The sequence below is a fragment of the Anabrus simplex genome, chromosome 2 (genome assembly GCF_040414725.1).
Source record: "Anabrus simplex isolate iqAnaSimp1 chromosome 2, ASM4041472v1, whole genome shotgun sequence".
In the NCBI taxonomy this organism is placed as follows: Eukaryota; Metazoa; Arthropoda; class Insecta; order Orthoptera; family Tettigoniidae; genus Anabrus; species Anabrus simplex.
The window spans coordinates 713912479-713932783 of record NC_090266.1 but is presented as its reverse complement, the minus strand read 5'-3'; positions in this window follow the sequence as shown (position 1 = coordinate 713932783).

The following is a 20305-nucleotide window of genomic DNA, read 5'->3' as shown; positions in this document are numbered from 1 at the left end:
GAAGTTAAAGATTATGAAGTATTACAAAGCTGGGACAGCAACTCCTTTCCAGTGATTGTAGAATATAAAAAAAATATGCCAGCGTAAGAGTAGAATAAAAGAAACTCACATACTGCCATGACCCTGAATGTGACCAACTAAATACCCAGCATTTTCTGTAAAAATATCACAAGAGTAAATGTGTTAATTTAAAACTCAATAGGTTTTTCACAAAATCGATATCTGATACATTCTTAACAATAGTTGCCTGCCAGATACTAGTCCTTAATAGTACTTTAAATACAAAATTCAAAAATAATATTCTCAACACCAATATATCAACATTATGGTGCCAATTAACTATATACAACAAAGTAATATCACATTTGATATAAAAATGTTTTCACACAATGGAAAATTAATCTTTTCATGCTAAAAGACAAAATGGCTCATCACAAAGCATGATATGTACTTAGCCTCATGACTGTGCTATCATACCAAATTTTTGACAATGTGTATTGTACAATTTCAGTTCAGTACCAGCAAGACAAAAAATGCCTCTCAGAGTTTACATTTCTGCTGCTAGTTACTTTTCTTCAGTATACTGTATTAATTCATACTTAAAGATCAATATTAATAATTTTGACCATAGTGGCCGGTATTTGATCCATAATATTGAATATTTATATTTATTTACATAAGTCTAGTACATGTTTCGAGAATCTTAATACATTTCCTTCATCAGCTAGTCAAATTAAAATTAAAATTCCTGTACACAAAAAGACCTAATTAAAAGGGGGGGGGGCATTAAGAAATCCAAAACTGTTGCCAATACAATTTGACATTTTAAAAATCAAAGAGTGGATGGGATTTGATTCCATCCAGTCGAATACGATAAAACACAATAGAATAAAGTCTGTATGAATTAAAATGTTGAGCACTATGTTCTTGTTATGGCGTTAGGTCACTGTGTACTTGATGATCCAATGATATTCTTGTAAAATTCAATTGGAGTTAAGAATAAGATAAAATAGTGCAAAAACTTGTTGTCATGCCGAAACCATCCGTTAATGGGTGTGTTATGCAGCCCGGTGATATGAGCTTAAAATGATCTGTAAGAGGGAAAAGTAAAATCTATATATATAAAATAAGAGTTTTGTCTGTACATTGCTCAGAATTTGAAAAGAATGGTATTTCTGTATCGGTCATGTCCACAGTAACAAGGAAATCCAATTTTTACTTTTCCGTAATTTCTGTCTGTATGTATGTATGTACACGCATCACTAGGAAAAGGCTGAAGAGAATTTAATAAAAATCGGTATGCAAATTCAGGGAATAAGTCGCTACAATCTAGGCTATAAATAATTTTACTCACGCTAATTGAAATGGTAGTTTAGGGGAAGGCCAAAAATTTTATTCTTAAATATTCACGTTATTAGTGGTCCTAATCTCATTGAAAATTTGTATGCAAAGTCGGTGAATCAGCCACTAAAATCTAGACTATACATAATTTTATTCACACTAAGTGAAATGATACTTTGGAGGAAAGCCTAAAATTTAATTCTCAAATATTTATATTATTAGTGGTCGTATCGATAAATACTACATAATGAAAGTCATATAGAATTATATTTCCGACCATTTATGTCTTATACATTTTTACCGTGCCGGCTATGATAACTCAGATATTCATGAATTTGTATTTTTGTTGCTAAGTCCATATCAACGCCGAGCCACGAGAAAATGGGTTAACAGAATTTAATGAAAATCGGTATATAAATACAGCAAATAAGAAACTACATTCTAAGCTATAAACAGTTTTATTCAAACTGGGTTAAATTGTAGTTTAGGGGAAGCTGCGTAAAATTTATTTTTTAAATACCTTTGTTATTGGTTCTATCGAAAAGTACTACATAACAAATGTTACAGAGAATACAATTTCCGATCATTTATGTTTTATTCACTTTTTTTTTTTTTTGCTATGGGCTTTACATCGCACCGACACAGATAGGTCTTATGGCGACGATGGGATAGGAAAGGCCTAGGAGTTGGAAGGAAGCGGCCGTGGCCTTAATTAAGGTACAGCCCCAGCATTTGCCTGGTGTGAAAATGGGAAACCACGGAAAACCATCTTCAGGGCTGCCGATAGTGGGATTCGAACCTACTATCTCCCGGATGCAAGCTCACAGCCGTGCGCCTCTACACGCACGGCCAACTCGTCCGGTTTATTCACTTTTACCGTACCGACTATGATAAGAGTGGTATTTCAGAGTCGGGAGAAAACTAAATGTGAAGGCCTACAATATCGAAAGCGCATAACATTGATGAACAATAACATTACATTGACGATTGTTAGTGGCGGCGTTCTTTATGTCTTACGCTGCCTCTCGACTCCGATAGATAGGATTACTGCTGCGTACCGAGTATAATAGCCTGAATGATTACTGGCGGAAAATAGCTGGGGAGTTAGAAAACTTTCCTCTTTAGCATGCCATTCCTCTGGTTCATACATTTTCTGATACAGCTGGTGCGTAACACACTGGTTCATTATAGTATTCCAGCTGTTCGATCCCCACTCTGATGCGCTGTTTTGAATGAGCAGTGTGCATACTCAAGGCAGAGGCTTACTTAGTAGTAGTAGTAGTATTAGTAGTAGTAGTAGTAATAGTAGTAGACCTATGGCCTGGTATAGAATAACAATTTAGGCCTATTCCAAATTATAGCACCACAATTCGCTAAATGACTCAAAATTCAACCCTGAAAAGAGCCGTTTCTTAAGCTTCTTCCTCCTCACTTTTATTAAATTCTACATTTATTTTATTCCAAATTAGCAGTGAAGAGGGGATTTCTCCTCCGGCTTGGAGGAGAAATTTGCCTCCAAGTCAGATAGATTTTTCCGCCGCAAGTGTAGTGAATTGATATTTACCGACTCATCATGTACTCCTAGGAAATAGATTAGTAAAAGGGCATGTTTTTTGCCCTAGGAGTCTCCACTATTCGACCCCCTCCCCGCCGAAGAAAGGACGAAGAGTGTTCACGGATCACGGCTCTCTGCGGCTTGGTCATCCCAGCTCTGAAACTATGGACTGTAATATCGGGAGCTTAGACCTGTTTGTTAAAAGTGAGAAAATGTGTGGTTTGTGATTTGATCGAGTATATCATATGAAAGCATTGCTTTTAATTGTGCTATTCTTACTGATGTCACTGTAATGTTTGTTCATTTCATTTGGGAAAACCAGTACGACAATCTTTCTGAGAATGTAAAAAGGCAGGTGGAGAGTGAGTATCTACCATTAAAATGAAAGCTTCCCAACCTTATTGTGACTGATGGTCTGCAAGCGGGTCTACCATTACAGTGAAAATTCCCTAACTCAGTCTTCATATGAGAAAAGATGTTTGGTGACATCGCCGTCGCGTTTGGAGGGTAACGTTAAGAGCTTTGCAATTCAATACAATCTTTCTCACATGTACACTACCTAACCTAGAATTCTGTATACAATGTAGAATTCCGTAGCGAAGTACGGGTACATCAGCTAGTAGAAACTATAATCGGAAGACTATAACATAAACAAAACGAGAATGCAACACGTAAAATTATTAAAACTTAACAATATAATGATACAAGAAGTACGTGAGGCTGTCATGTAACTATTAAGTATATATAAAAGCGGCTGAAGTTGTTCGGCGACTGATTGCAGGGTTGCAGTGGGAGGCGCGGTGACCGGATGGAGGAGGGGAGAGTACTGCCCCTCTGTTCTAACGTCATACTTCCCCTCTTACGCGCTTTTCTTCCTTCTCTTTTGCTCTCCTCATAGCGTATTGGACCACCAATTTAAACAACTGGTTATCCTCTGCCATGTGGTCCTTAAGGCAATTTTCATTATCAAATTTTTGTAACATGTAAATTTCTAATTTCTCAAGGGTATTCATTTGTTTACCTTTGTTTAACGGGTGTAATGGAACCATGTCCGGTTCAATATTAGTGAAACAATCATCACTTCATGTCCCGTTCAATAATAGTGAATATTAGTGAAACAATCATCACTTCACTAATATTGAACGGGACATGGTTCCATTAGACCCGCTAAACAAAGGTAAACAAATGACTACCCTTCAGAAATTAGAAATTTACATGTTACAAAAATTTGATAACGAAAATTGCCTTAAGGAGCACATGGCAGAGGATAACCAGTTGTTTAAATTGGTGACCCAATACGCTATGAGGAGAGCAAAAGAGAAGGAAGAAAAGCGCGTACGAGGGGAAGTATGATGTTAGAACACAGGGGCAGTACTCTCCCCTCCTCCGTCTGGTCACCGCGCCTCCCACTGCAACTCCGCAATCAGTCGCCGAACCACTTCAGCCGCTTTTATATATACTTAATAGTTACATGACAGCCTCACGTACTTCTTGTATCATTATATTGGTAAGTTTTAATAATTTTCCGTGTTGTATTCTCATTTTGTTTATGTTACAGTCTTCCGATTATAGTTTCTATTTTACTTTTCCCTCTTACTTTTTGCTAAGGGCTTTACGTCACACCGACACAGATAGGTCTTATGGCGACGAAGGGATTAAAGGCCTAGGAGTTGGAAGGAAGCGGCCGTGGCCTTAATTAAGGTACAGCCCCAGCATTTGCCTGGTGTGAAAATGGGAAACCACGGAAAACCATCTTCAGGGCTGCCGATAGTGGGATTCGAACCTACTATCTCCCGGATGCAAGCTCACAGCTGAGCGCCTCTACGCGTACGGCCAACTCGCCCGGTTTTTCCCTCTTACAGATCATTTTAAGTTCATATCACCTGGCTGCATAATACACCCATTAACGGATGGTTTCGGCATGCCAACAAGTTTTTGCACTATTTTATCTTATTCTTAACTCCAGTTGAATTTTACAAGAATATCATCGGATCATCAAGTACACAGTGACCTAACGCCATAACAAGAACACAGTGCTCAACATTTTAATTCATACAGACTTTATTCTATTGTGTTTTATCGTATTCGACTGGATGGAATTAAATCCCATCCACTCTTTGATTTTTAAAATGTCAAATTGTATTGGCAACAGTTTTGGATTTCTTAATGCCCCCCCCCCCCTTTTAATTAGGTCTTTTTGTGTACAGGAAGGAATTTTAATTTTAATTTGTCTAGCTGATGAAGGGAATGTATAAAGATTCTCGAAACATGTACTAGACTTATGTAAATAAATATTCAATATTTGTTGTAAATGATCAATTTATATCTATGTTGAAAGTAGAGTCTTTTCAATTCTTACAAATATCAATTTTACCTCATAACATTAACTGAATGCATGAGATTGCTCTACTTTTTTGATCTGTGCAATATGAGAGTAGTATAACATTAAACTGTTTAAATTAAAAATGGTTAAGAAACATAAGAGATATTTCAGTAGGATTTTCTTTATGTTTTAAATATAATTTTCTTGAACAACATGTGCTGGTGGCTTTGTACACAGAAAATAACAAAAATATTGAAATTCCACAAATGACATTGTCAGAAATTTAAAAATTACTTTCACCTTAATCATCAAAGACCATTAAACGCCTTCAGAGTTCTGCTAGTACATATGGAACCCTAGACCTATCAATTAACATGACTCTTTGACAGAGAAACAGGATGAAGCAATTTTAAGCAGAGTTTCAACATTTAGACTACTCCAAAATTAAGTCATATATTTGCTCTTAAAAAGCACAGTCAGTGAACAAGTACTCATTTAACATTACATCTTGTTATGATGGCAAACATAGATTTTAAAGGAAATTGTTTCATATATGAGATATAAATGCAATAAAATCTAGCAGTTTAAATCTCAATTGAGGACTGAAAACTCAATCCTCACAAATGATCTTTCTACCATTTTAATACTAAATAAATAAAAACGAGTTTTATGTAATATTTCAACTAGAACAAAATAGAGCAAAGGAGTGGTAAGCAATCAATTATTCTACATTACCACAATATAGTTGTTCCCAGTTCAACCCTTCATATCTAGAAGCTCAGAGTATTTAATCAGATCCGATTTAAAGTCAGGCATTAATCAACTGTATAACCTTGCACACATATATAAACAACAATTTAAGGCTGCTAGGAGACCAGGTGGTATGCATCAGAGGTCTCTGGCATTGACTAACTCCTTGTAAACTCTAAAGCCTTGAACAGACACCGTGGCACGTCAACGGAAGGTGCTTGGCATTCTCAGTAAACACTTACAAGCAGGACAGACCTGTCTCTGAAGAATAATTCTGAACACAAGACTGTGAACCACACCCTAACCCCAAGGTGTCAAGTGTGGCTTGCCTTAATCCATGCCGATGGGGTGCCTGGTAGGTGGGAGGTGTCTCTTGAACTAAGGATCAGGGAAACAGGGCATTATCCCTGACCAATAGCCTTACTCGAGCATATAAGGATCTTCTCGAGAGGACTGAAGCTTTTCCTGGTACTGATGAGGCCAAAATCAGAACCTACACCCTAAATCAAATAACCTGGGAGGAAAAGAACCCATTGTGGGAAATGAGTTGAAACAGCCTACGATTTGTTAAAGCATTGCAAATATTTTGTGTGTGTAATATTATTTCCGCATAAACATTACATGTCATCTCACTCATCATATTACCATAATTATGCTGTTCAAGTGTTTGTTGTAGCACATCAGTATTTTCGTTTAATGATGTTATTGGCTTTACGTCCCACTAACTACCTTTTTTTTGCCGGGCTGAGTGGCTCAGACGGTTGAGGCGCTGGCCTTCTGACCCCAACGTGGCAGGTTTGATCCTGGCTCAGTCCGGTGGTATTTGAAGGTGCTCAAATACGTCAGCCTCGTGTCGGTAGATTTACTGGCACATAAAAGAACTCCTGCGGGACTAAATTCCGGCACCTCGGCATCTCCAAAAAACCATAAAAGAGTAGTTAGTGGGACATAAAACAAATAACATTATTATTAACTCAGCCCGGCTACATGGATATTAAGCCATAATTCACAGAACTAGGAAAATTTTCTGATATGGAGAGTTTTCAGGTTCATAAAGGTTCCGCTAAGGGCAGGTTTTACTGTATCATAATGACATACTAGCAGCGAGTCTTCCGAGAGATGTGTCAAATTCAACTGATGAGCCAATCGTCACATTGGGAGCTGGTAATATCACAACTGAAAAGTCCTAAACTTGAATACTTATACGCTCACAATTGGTGAAATTAGATTACGATTCCTTTCTCGGAACATAATTTCTGAAATCAATGTACTATCACAGAAAGTTTCCTTGTCAATGCACGGAATTACCTATTGCCGATAAACAAATGGAAAACACCTTGGCAGTCATTAGCAGTCTATAAGTTTATGTTTCAATTTTATACTTGGTTATTCGATATTCTTCAGCAAGGATTAGAAAAGGGAGAGAATTATGTTCATTAGCTCACCACCTCAAAGCTATCTTTTAAGATTCTACAATAGTGTAGTTTTCATACTGAGTAGTTACAGAGGCTTACATACCAAGAGAAACCTGATCACAAGAGGAAAGCTTGTTGATTATCCTATTTAAAAAAACTGATCAGGGCTATGTCACGGCCATGACCGCAAGATTGGGTATAGAATATATACTGCATGAAAGGCATTGTTGAAATAAAATATCTATGGTCTGTATCAAATGGGAAGCCTTTTGACCTCTACAGGCTACACACAATTGTCCAACCATGCAGCTGATATGTTGTCACATTATTCAACCCATTCAGTGCGCTGCGCTCCACACAAAAAATAACTTACAGGGCCAAAATATCTTTATTTCACAAAAACGACCGTAAATTATACCTCCCATTTGACAGAGACTATAGTTGGTATGGGTTGGAAATAGTATTACTGACATTTTATTTCCTCAAATCTAAAGAAACTCTGCCATTCTCTGGACCACAATTTTCTCAAATGTTCACCATTTGATACTTTTTTTTTGCCATATACTTGTAGAACTCAACACTTCATACGACAGTTCTCAGCCACACTCAATGTTAGCCGTATGGCACAGTCATTTTAGCACAGTACCTCAAGAAAATGGCACTAGTGCATCACCTGATGACACCATACTAACGTCAGATTCTTATTACCACATACAGCGGTCCTTCCTCTTTAAAATGAGATATTGAACACTTAATTTGTAACTGTTTAGCTTCTTCAGTCTGCTGAAACTAATTTTGAATAATAAATGTATAAACTACCTGCAAAAGAAAACAAATATATGGTAACAGTATTACACCTGAAAAGGAAACAACTTAAGTTATCAAATGAATAAAAGTTATTAAGTTGTTTCTTTTTCAGGTATAATACCGTTACCGTATATTTTCTTAAGCAGGCAGTTTATAAACTTATCACTCAAAATTAGTTTCGGCAGACTGAAGAACCTAACAGTTACAAATTACCTGAGTCAAAACTGAACGGAAATGGCTTCCAACAATACAAAATATTGAACAATGTCATCGCATGTGTTATCTTCCTATCTCAATTTAAACATTTTCAGGATTCTGTAACATTCACTGGCCCAAGCACAGCTCCAAAACTAGACATTTATTCAGAAATATGGCATGAATATATCCTATATATATAAAAAACTATTAATTTATACAGGAAGTCTCAGTGAGAGTACCTGGACAGCTCTCACTTAAGAAATAAATTTGAAAGAAATTTAAATTTACTGAATCCTATTCGAGCCAACAGCCAGATCAAGAAATAATACCCTAGCATACCTGCCAACTTTTGAAAAGGGCTATCAGTAAAACTCATGCATGACAAAAAAATTAATGATTTTCAACATAACCTGGCTTTACAAACCATTAATCTCATCTTTGGTCCATATTGAAAACAGCTATTGTATTGAATGGGTTTAATAATGAAATACACTTTTCGTAAACTTAGTAAGATCGGCTTGACGAAAATAATAATACTTCTGGGCTACAAAATAAAATAATTCATGCTTTAAACAGGATACTTCAATGAAATCATATTTATTTACATCACAGGCCAATGATACGTAGATATGTAGATGCCGTAGCAGCGATAGGGAATTAAATTTGCGGGGGCAAAATATATACAGACAACAAACAGCACCCGGGTTTGTGAAATATTGCAGACGGGGGATGGGACGGTGGGGATTATATCCATCAAAATTGAAGATACAAGCCACAAAATGGAAAGTTGTTTGGTGCTCTCCGAATGAATTTCGACAGAAAGGTTGACAGTTTATCAATTTAAGTGCAGCATACCTGTCAACTTTTGAAAAGGGCTATCACTAAAACTCATGCACGACAAAAACTAACGATTTTCGACATAACCCGGCTTGACGAAAATAATACTTTTTGTCAAGATTTTGATTCAATACTACACTACCACTGCAGTATTCAGAGAAGTAATATTTCAGTCGAGTGAGAGTAAAAGAAATTATCCGCGACAAAATTAAGCAGATTGAGATGTCATAGTAATTTTACAAGTCTAGGCTAATACCGTATGGAAATAGACATTATCATGAAGGCGGTGTATAAAAAACAAAAATACGAGATTTGAATTGTTGAAGAGAGCTAATACTGAAAAAAAAAAAAAATATTGACTGGAAATTTTTGCATTCAGAAGTACAGAAGTGAAGCCGCAAATTTAATATCCAAATAGCGTCAAGAAAATAAGAATATTATAGGAAAATACCTACCAGGCGAGTTGGCCGTGCGCGTAGAGGCGTGCGGCTGTGAGCTTGCATCCGGGAGATAGTAGGTTCGAATCCCACTGTCGGCAGCCCTGAAGATGGTTTTCCGTGGTTTCCCATTTTCACACCAGGCAAATGCTGGGGCTGTATCTTAATTAAGGCCACGGCCGATTCCTTCCAACTCCTAGGCCTATCCTATCCCATCGTCACCATAAGACCTATCTGTGTCGGTGCGACGTAAAGCCCCTAGCAAAAAAAGAAAAAAAGAAAAAAAAAGAAAATACCTTAGGGAAGCTGAATTATTAATCCAACAAGAGACGTCGTGAAAGATACATAAGAAGTGTATAATATCAACGAAGATCAATAACAAGATATCGGAAGACCAACTAGCCAAGAAACTCCAGCACATTGAGACGGTTGTAAAGAAGAAATAGATCAAAATACAGTTTAATATCACCGAAATCTACTAAAAAGAAGAGTATCCCACATAAAATTTGTGAAGGAAGTAGATATATGCAGAATCTGATATTATAATACAGACTAAACCAAGCACTTCATTTATATAATGAATTAATTACCTGGAAGGCTTTGGAGATGTTTGTCTTATGTCAGTTGATTCCCATTGTATTTTATGATTCTATGACCGAGTACTGCAACATACCAAATCTGTAAGAAGATGAGGGAGTGGATTTCACAAGACGACCAGAACCAAGTCAAGATGATCCCATACCGTGAATGACAGCAGGGCCAGATACCAACCGTGGAAGGCCAGTCCCCAGGCAACAGGAATAAGATAAGTTACTAATAATAATATACATATTTAGTAGAAATTATTTGTCTTGACCTCATGTGATTGAATGTTATGTGCGGAACAGCTTAAGTTGTCAGAAAACTAACCAGTGCCAGATATACTCGTGAGTATCATCACTAGAGATTGATTTATAAGGAGTCAGGCAGTCTTCATTAACATATAAGCAAATCCCAATCTTGTGGAGCAGAGTCTGTCGACACCTAAGATTCACATGGAAGAACTGTCATTCCGGCTTCAAATTCAATTCCAATGACGACTCAAACATCACACGGTTAAAAGTACCAATCATTCAAAGAATAAGTTATCGACTATTGTGGGCTTGCCTTCGAAATACGCAAACAATCGATTGTACGGAAGTGGGGTGATTATCGAATGTTAACGTTTCAAAACTTTGTCCCTGAAGTCATAAAATGACACCGTCCATCCGTAAAACCGTAAAATGGTACAATTTCCATAAATGTTACGGATAAACTGTAAAAGTTGACAGGTATGAACAAGAACATGTTGGCTAGCAAGGTCTATACACACTTTCAAAGCAATACAAATAATTATGGAGTTTTACAGACATAAAAGTGGTAATGAACTGGAAATCCTATTCAAAACATGTCTTGTCACAGATTTCCAATGCAAATTTCACTGTAGTCACAAAGATTTGATCCTAGAATACTGAAGTGAATGTCTGAAACCAAATTCATATGAACAGAGAGACAAACATGTGTAATATAGAAATATATTGATTGTACAACTCCTTTGTACACATATATGAACCACAATGAATTTTAGCAATCCTCTCTCCAACAAGCAAGTGAACTAACATATCCTATATTGTACACTCCTGGCTAGATGGGGCTGGATACCTTTGTACTTCCAGTAATGGTCCCAACTGGGAGGGTGAAAGGCTAAGGGTAGGCATGGCCTGCAAGAGATTCTTATCTCACATGCTACAAAAATGTTACTACAAACACCCTTACAATAATTTCCTGAACTTAAAATTATACTGCATTAAGTATAAAACTAACTGTTCATAAGCAGTTTCATAACCAAGCTAGAGGCATAACAAAACCCAGCATTTTCAAACTTTCTTTTTGCGGCAAGTGGTGTGATAGGTGATCTCAACTAATTTTGGGTCACTGAACATGAATCCGTTGTCCATTTCTATGTATCACGTCATATTTTCTTGCAATAGGTATATCAAAATAAGAGATAGACCTGAATATTACATATAAAAAGTACTGAAAAATGTTGATAATTTTGGAAATATTTCTAATTTTTTGTATTATTATTATAATATATATTTTGAAATAGTTGAATATTGTCTTGAATTATTATATACAATGAATAATTATTGAGTATAAAATTACAATGAACTATTTAGCATTTATTGTAATATAATACTGATTTACAAAAACACATAAACAAACAACTCTGAGGCAATGAAAGCAATTTATTTTGACAATTAAACGTGATTTACAAGCAAACAGTGTAACTTTTATTCAGTATCTTTATGAATTCATAAATGTGAACAAAATAAACTTTAACAGTCCTAGATGTCCCCTTGGAATGAACGCTTGGCTGCCCAGTGTCTGACTGCATCAAGTTTGTCTTCTCTTTTCAAACACCAACCGTAGTCGGCCATCATTGGTTCCTCCCACCTCCCCTGGTATCTTCTTTCTGCCTCCTTGATGTCCTGGTGGAACCTCTCTCCCATCTCTTCATTAACAGCCCCAAGATTTTCCGGAAAGTGATCGAGATGAGAATGAAGAAAGTGCAGCTTCAGATTCATTCTACACCCCAACTCTTTTATATCATCCAACGTAGTTTTCATTGTTGTTTTGTATTGTTCATCCTTTACATTTCCTAGGAAATTCATTATGACGTCTCTTATTGAATTCCATTCAGCAGGTTCCATGACATTCGTCGTCTGTTCAAAGGTTCTGTCTTTCAGAAGCTTTCTAATTTGTGGCCCATTAAAAATGCCTTCCTTAACTTTTGCATAAGATAAATGTGGAAATTTGCTTGCAGTGTACTTGAAATGGGGGCTACTTTTGTCCAAGGCCATAACAAACTGCTTCATGATTCCCAGTTTGATGTGTAGCGGTGGCAAAATAAATTTTTGTGGCTCAACTAAGGCATCATCACACCAGGTGTCAAAACTTGTCTCTTGGGCCAGGAAGGTGTAGACCAGTGTTTGTTCCAAACTCTGCTGTCCCATTCACATAAATGACAAGGGAATTTAGTGTAGCCTGCTTGTTGTCCTAATAGAATACCACATACCTTCAAGTCACTACACACATCCCACTGGTGCTCATGATATTTGATTTTATCTAAAACAGTTTGCATTGTGATATAATTTTCTTTTAGTGAAACGGAATGTGCCACAGGAATCGAAGCTAAAATGTTTCTGTTATGAAGTAGTACAGCCTTTAAGCTAACCATGGTCACTCTAACAACAGCCGATTAGTTGTTATCACAAAGCAGCACTGTGCCGCAATGACACATTTTCAGACAGTAAATGGCAAATAACACGAAAACTAGATGTGATACAACAGAACCAATGATATTTTTGAAATCAGGAAACCTTATTTAGTTAAAATCACGTATCAGATGCTTTGCCGCAAAAATCATGTTACAAGTTACCTTCCCTGATGTAAATTATTTTATGCAATAACTGGGAAGGAGGAAATGGATAGTCTGTATTTAAAAATAAAAAAAACACCACCATTAAAATGAATTTTATGAAATCAAGAATGATGTAGAAATATAAAATGCAACATTATCTCTTAACTGGATAAAGCAGAAGTAGTTTAAAGTGTCAGATACCAAAAATGATGATAATACAAAGGCAGAGGTACAAATTTTACATATAGTCACAAAGATTTGAATCTAGAATACTGAAGTGAATGCCTGAAACCAAAATCATATGAACAACTTTTAAAATGCAAGACTACATATTTATGTTAGATAGTCAAATACTAACCCATCAAAGAAGAGGCACGGAGACTTGCAGGCATTAAACAAAGTCATACACGAATGCATGTTCATTCTACTACTTTTCTCTGAATCAGCTGTATTTTTAACCAAGTGTCTTATTTGATGAGGGGCTGCCTGGCCGAGGCAGTAAAGGCGGGCTTGGTTCGCCCGGAAGGACGTGGGTTCGAATCCACGTCAGGAAGTCGTAAAATTTAAGAAATGAGATTTCCACTTCCGGAGGTGCACATGGCCCTGAGGTTCACTCAGCCTACACCAAAAATGAGTACCAGGTTAATGCCTGGGGGCAAAGGCTGCCGGGCATAGAGCTAACCATTCTACCCCACCAAGTGCCGAGGTTACGGATAGTGGAAGCCTTTACCTTCCACTCCTCCAAGGGCCTTCATGGCCTGTACGGAGATGACTTTGCTTTGCTTTTTTGTCTTATTTGATGTCTGCACGAGTACAGTATTAGCTCTCACAAGTGCATTCAAGTTTCACTTTATAGATTATCAAATCTTTATAATTCGTAATAATCTATATATACATAAAATAAGAGTTTTGTTTGTACATTGCTCAGAATTTAACCCTGACAGTAACACCATACGTTTTTCTGACGTGTTGTGCGAATGAATGCCATCTATTCCTCTTAAGGAGGGGAGAGTTATCCCCTCCACCACCTCTATTCCTTGTTCATTCCATCTGGTAACTTTAATGTAACTTTAAATAATAGGCTTTGAGTGAAACGTCTTCGAAACGTGTGGTGTAACTAAAGTGATATTTATAGACGTGTTACTGTCAGGGTTAAAAAGAATGGTATTTGAACCTCAATGAAGTGAACGTCTGAAACCAAAATCAAAAGCCGACTGAAGTTAAGAGCCGAATAAGATGGTTTGGGCACATAAAGCGAACGAGTGATGAAAGAATGTCAAACAAGGTGATGGAAATACAAATGCAAGGAAGGAGAGGCCATGGACGACCACGATTGAGATAGAAGGACACAATCAAATGCAATATTATAGAAAGAAACCTGGACTGGGACACAGTGTCGGAGGACGAGTGGTGGAAAGACTGAATAAAGTGGAGAGGAACCATATTTGCTCCTACCCGGCTACAGCTGGATAAAGGGAAATGATGATGATGATGATGATGATGATGATGATGGTGGTGGTATTTCTGTATTGGTTGTATCCATAGTAACAAGGAAATGCACTTTTTACTTTTCCATAATTTCTGTCCGTCTGTCTGTCTGTCTGTATGTACACACACCACGAGAAAACAACTGAAGAGAATTTAATGAAAATCGGTATCTAGAGACCGAGTATGAGCCACTACAATCTAGGCTATAAATCATTTTATTCACGCTCAGCGAAATGGTAGTTTAGGGGAAGGCCTAACTTTGTAATGTTTGAAGGCTGTGAATTCAACACAATGTCACAACTAACTTCATACGTGTATTTTTATATCCCTGACCTGGCCGCCATGCAGTTCTAAGAAGATTATGGGGAGATTGTTTGGATGAGGCCAACCTGAAATGACAGCAAAGAAGGACCACATATCCGAGAACATCTCGATGATCAGCGGCGGACTATGAACGTCAAGCCAGAGCCGCAGATGACGATGCACACATAATCCAATCCCGGAGCCGAAGGAAAAAGATAAATTTTTCAATAAATTAAGGTAAACGAGTGTCATATAAATTCCAAAGTAGACATCTTAGTTGTTTATGAATAGATGTTAGATCGTTAATATCTTCGAGATGATTCAATTATGTTAGATTCTCGCGAAATAGTTCTACATGTGTGTCGGAATACATGGAGACAGATAGTCATCCTAAAGATAAGACCAATTCTAATTAGGAAGTGTGAAGTGAATAATATGTTAATGCCATTGCAATGAAACCAAAGAATATTGTAAGGTTATACCATGTGAAATGTGAAGTGATTATTGATATTTTGGAATATGAAGGATAGATATTACCGTAGGAAATCCCAGTCAATCAATCAATCAATCAATCAATCAATCAATCAATCAATCAATCAATCAATCAATCAATCAATCAATCAATCAATCAATACTGATCTGCATTTAGGGCAGTCGCTCAGGTGGCAGATTCCCTATCTGTTGTTTTCCTAGCATTTTCCTAAATGATTTCAAAGAAATTGGAAATTTATTGAACATCTCCCTTGGTAAGTTATTCTAATCCCTAACTCCCCTTCCTATAAATGAATATTTGCCCCAGTTTGTCCTCTTGAATTTCAACCGCACCATACCATTTTATGGTACGTTTGCCTTTTCTGATGTCTTCACGTTCCTAGCGAACTCTTGTATCTATGAACTATTACTCTTTCCTATCATGTGATGTTACCACTATGTAATCTTTCCTTATTCCGGTAGATGGCATCTCATACATTAGCATAGGTCAAAGCATTTCTTTTCTGCTCCGTCTTGTTGGGTTATCTTTCTGGTTGGTGGTGTGTGGAGTTTTTTGACTTGAGAAGATGGAAGGATTGGGTTTCCAAGTCGCCTTTGTGGCATATAAAAGATATTTTAACAGATTCAAGATGTCTGTACTGTACCAGGAATGCATAGGACCTGGCACATATAAATTAAAAACTTTATTTCCAGCATACAATTCCATTCCGATATGTGAACAGCTGAGTGAAAGAACATTCTAGTACCTACCAGACTTCACGAGCAAGCCAGCCAAGGTCAAGTGACGTCACTGCCGCTTGTAACTTGCCTCCCCTATAGACGTTTCTCGAAGTTTTTTCATCAACTTTTTAACGCCTGGACCGATTAAAACAGGACCAACGCTAAATGGTAGCTGACATCATAAAAGTAAAACCCTGCAAATTTCAAGTCAATCTGTCCAGTAGTTTTTGAAATATAACAATTTAAAATTTGGAAAGAATGAACTCTTCGTCACCTGATTCATAGCGCTGCCCACCCGGCGGGGATATATAGGCCACTATGTCAAGGCCAGCAAGCAGTGAGAGGCAGAGGGAGAGAGAACAGTCTGACCCGCGTAGCGAGTACAGTCTGTCAGTGCAGTCTCGTCAGTGAAGAAAGTATGTTCCGTCGCGTTTCGAGAGTACGTAGTTATGGCCATAATCGAACGCCGTTGAACTTGTAAAGAACGTTGCACCGTACTTATCCTAACGTGCCGCGACGACGATAAAATACTAAACATTTCCGGAATATAACACTTGTGTTTGATATTTACAGACTAGTACACGGCATTGTGGACTTTGTTAATTTCGCGTAATAGTGAACTACGACGATACCTCAAATTATCGTGTGTGATAAACAGAAACCATCATTTACGACAACTTTAATTGTTCTAGGACTCATTTCTTTTAAGACAGTACATCCTTGAACTGTGTGTAACTTTATTTTCTCAGTGTTCGTGCCATATCAGGACAAGACTTTACTGTTTTTCCAGTAATAAACTTGATGAACATTAAGAACTTTTTTATTAGATAATTCATGCTAATATAATGTAATCACGACCAGAAAATCATCTTAATCTGCTTATGATAGTGGTTCAGAGACTGTGATAAAAATTATTACACATTGCATTTTCAAGTATTTGAACTGTGCTTACTACTTGACAACCGTATTTACAGACGTTATCAGTGACGATTTTAAACTGTGTCTTATGCAGCAAGGACTGTAATTATTAATTTAACATCATAAAATTAGAACATGAACTGAACTGTGTTTTACGACAGTGAGTGAGAATAATATCCGTGATTACTAAATTTAATCATGCCAATTGAACTTTCCGTGTGCTAATATCACTTCCAAGAGCAGCGGAAATCTTGGTGAAATACTACAAGATCCAGTTACATCAAATGTCATTTCATCTATGGTACCCATCGAGGGATGTCAACGTGGTCTCTTCATGGAACATCGCCGAGTTCGAGTCTCCGTCCGCACTCCGCGGAATGTTCCAGACTCCCATTCTCCACTTCAACATTCGTAAGCTGGTTTTTCTTTTCTGAGTGAGTAGTCACAAACTGACTGACTTTTTGCAAAACTATTAATCCAGAACAGTGATATTCCCAGAGCTACGTGTGAATAATATTTCATAATTTTTCATCATTTCTAAGAAGTTCACATTTGGTGATAAATTTATTTTTCAAATTTAATAACTAATTCACATTCACATTACGTAGAAGAACTTTAGGGTTTTCAAGTGTCTAATAATGCTTAATTTCAATTCTAACAAACTGAGAAACATTCTACAAGAATTTAAATCTTTATTTTAACTTTTCAATAATAAGTGTGTGTGTTCATTTTATGATTTAAGACTTAGAAAGACTCTAGATGCAAAATTGATACTTAGTGTTTTCATGAGAGTTAAAAAGACTATAGGATATCAATGTCCTATGAAAGAGTGATTTTTTTTTTTTCCCGAACTGACTCCAAGAAGATCTCCGTTTAAACCTTTTGATTTTGACAGATTTTGATGAAAGATTTGAGTCCTACATTAAGATTGCAGGGTGATGAATCTTTGAATATTATTAATAAATTGTTTGGAAAAAGTATAACCATCTATTATTCGCCCTGTGATTCTATCCTTCTCTGTATCGGCTCCAAAATCACCATACACTACCTGAGGTCCTTCTCATGCCCAAAACCCATGAACATTTCCTGGTACAGTACATATCTTGGCCTTTTGAGAATGTTAATTGCTTATGTAATCGAGGTATTTATTTTTCCTTAATCTTCTCTTGGTTTTATTATTGCTTCATTCTGTGCTCACCATGGTTTGGTTAGAAAGGCTTCCCTCATTACATGTGTTTCCAATTTATTTGTGTGTTAACTTTACTTTTACACGCTGCTTTCGGTATTTTCATTTACCGATCCACTACGTTTATTTTGAGAACAGAAGGTGACGCGGATTCATGTGTGTGTGTATGAGATTGTTTGCTGTGTGTGGCCGAGACTTTTTACTCATGTCGCTTCATTAACATTCCGCGCTTGAGCTCGTGTTGTATTATTTTATCGCGTGTTCTGTATAATTCATGTCCACTTCATAGACCTGGTATGAATTCAAGCAAACTACGCGATTTGCCTGCTTCTGTGTGTTTTGGTGCTGCAGACACTCCGTCTCTTTAAGATGGACCATTTTCTGGTTCATACTGTCTGAGCTCGAGAGCAGTTGTTTATTTTGTTATGTGCTGTGTATTGACGTTCTTATACGTCCCTCTATTCGGCGACCTAACCTCTCGGTCTATGTGTGAGCGTGGGTGGTTCTGACGTTTGAGTCCGTGAAACCTTTTGTGTCTAATTTACTTATTTATTGTTCGTTTCACATTGCCGTCATTGGCTTTCTTTACCTGTTTTCTACTTTAATTTGTTTTATTCTTTGCTGGGCGCCTTCTGTGTTATTTTAGTTGTTTTGTGTGAAACCATGGTAACCACCCCTTTCCCCTTTTCTCTCTGCTTGAATTTTATGAGCTCGGTGCACCCTTCCCTCTTCTCCCATTTTAAGCTCTTTTACTTAACGATATTGTATTCTTGGGGACGTGATTTTTATTGTTGAGAGATTTTATGTCTTATCTGGGGAACTGAAAGGGAGAATATTATGATTAGGTGCTGTTACTCCCTAAACTTATGACTGTTTAGACCCGATGTGCTACAAAGAAATGTTTTGTACCCACCTGAATTCAAATTCTTCAATTAATTAATATAGATGCCACGTCCTTATTCCAAACTTTTCATCACGTCTTTTATGAAGGCAAGCGTGTGTGAAGGTGCTGTAATCAATGAGTCTGGTGTATTTTGATTATGGGCCACATCATACTAATATTAGCTATTTGATTTTTCGCCCCCTTGTTTTACCTATGCAACCCTTTTTTTTTTTTTTTTTTTTGATTTCCTCTCCATAATAAATTTAAGTCCTTGCCCTTATTACTGTTATATTTTTATTTCTTTGCATCTCTTATATGTTTGTTGTCTGTAAGCGGCCCGGGTCCAGTTCCTGGCAGTTTTTTGCTAGTTTTGACCAAATCCACCGTACTGGGTCTTCGTCGTGTTCCTGGTGTCAGTTCAACTTCCAACTTTATCTTCATATTGTGATCTTTCCTACTTTTATAAACGCCATTCAAACTTATTCGTCTACTAATGTCAATCCACGCCATCTCTCCGCTGACAGCTCAGAACATACCACTTAGTCGAGCAGCTCTTCTTCTTTCTATCAATTCTTCCCAACTCAAACTTTGCAACATTTTTGTAACGCTACTCTTTTGTCGGAAATCACCCAGAACAAATCGAGCAGCTTTTCTTTGGATTTTTTCCAGTTCTTGAATCAGGTAATCCTGGTGAGGGTTCCATACACTGGAACCATACTCTAGTTGGGGTCTTACCAGAGACCTATATGCCCTCTCCTTTACATCCTTACTATAACCCCTAAACACCCTCATAACCATGTGCAGAGATCTGTACCCTTTGTTTACAATCCCACTTATGTGATTACCCCAATGAAGATCTTTTCTTATATAAACACCTAGATACTTAAAATGATCCCCAAAAGGAACTTTCACCCCATCAACGCAGTAAGTAAAACTGAGAGGACTTTTCCTGTTTGTAAAACTCACAACCTGACTTCTGATTTATTCTCATATCCATTAATGACTGACAGACGAAATGAAACGATAGTGGAGAGTGTTGCTGGAATGAAAGATGACAGGGAAAACCGAAGTACCCGGAGAAAAACCGTCCCGCCTCCGCTTTGTCCAGCACAAATTTCACATGGAGTGATCGGGATTTGAACCACGGAACCCAGCAGTCATTAATGGATATGAGAATAAATCAAAGACATGTTGAGAATAGATATGAAGA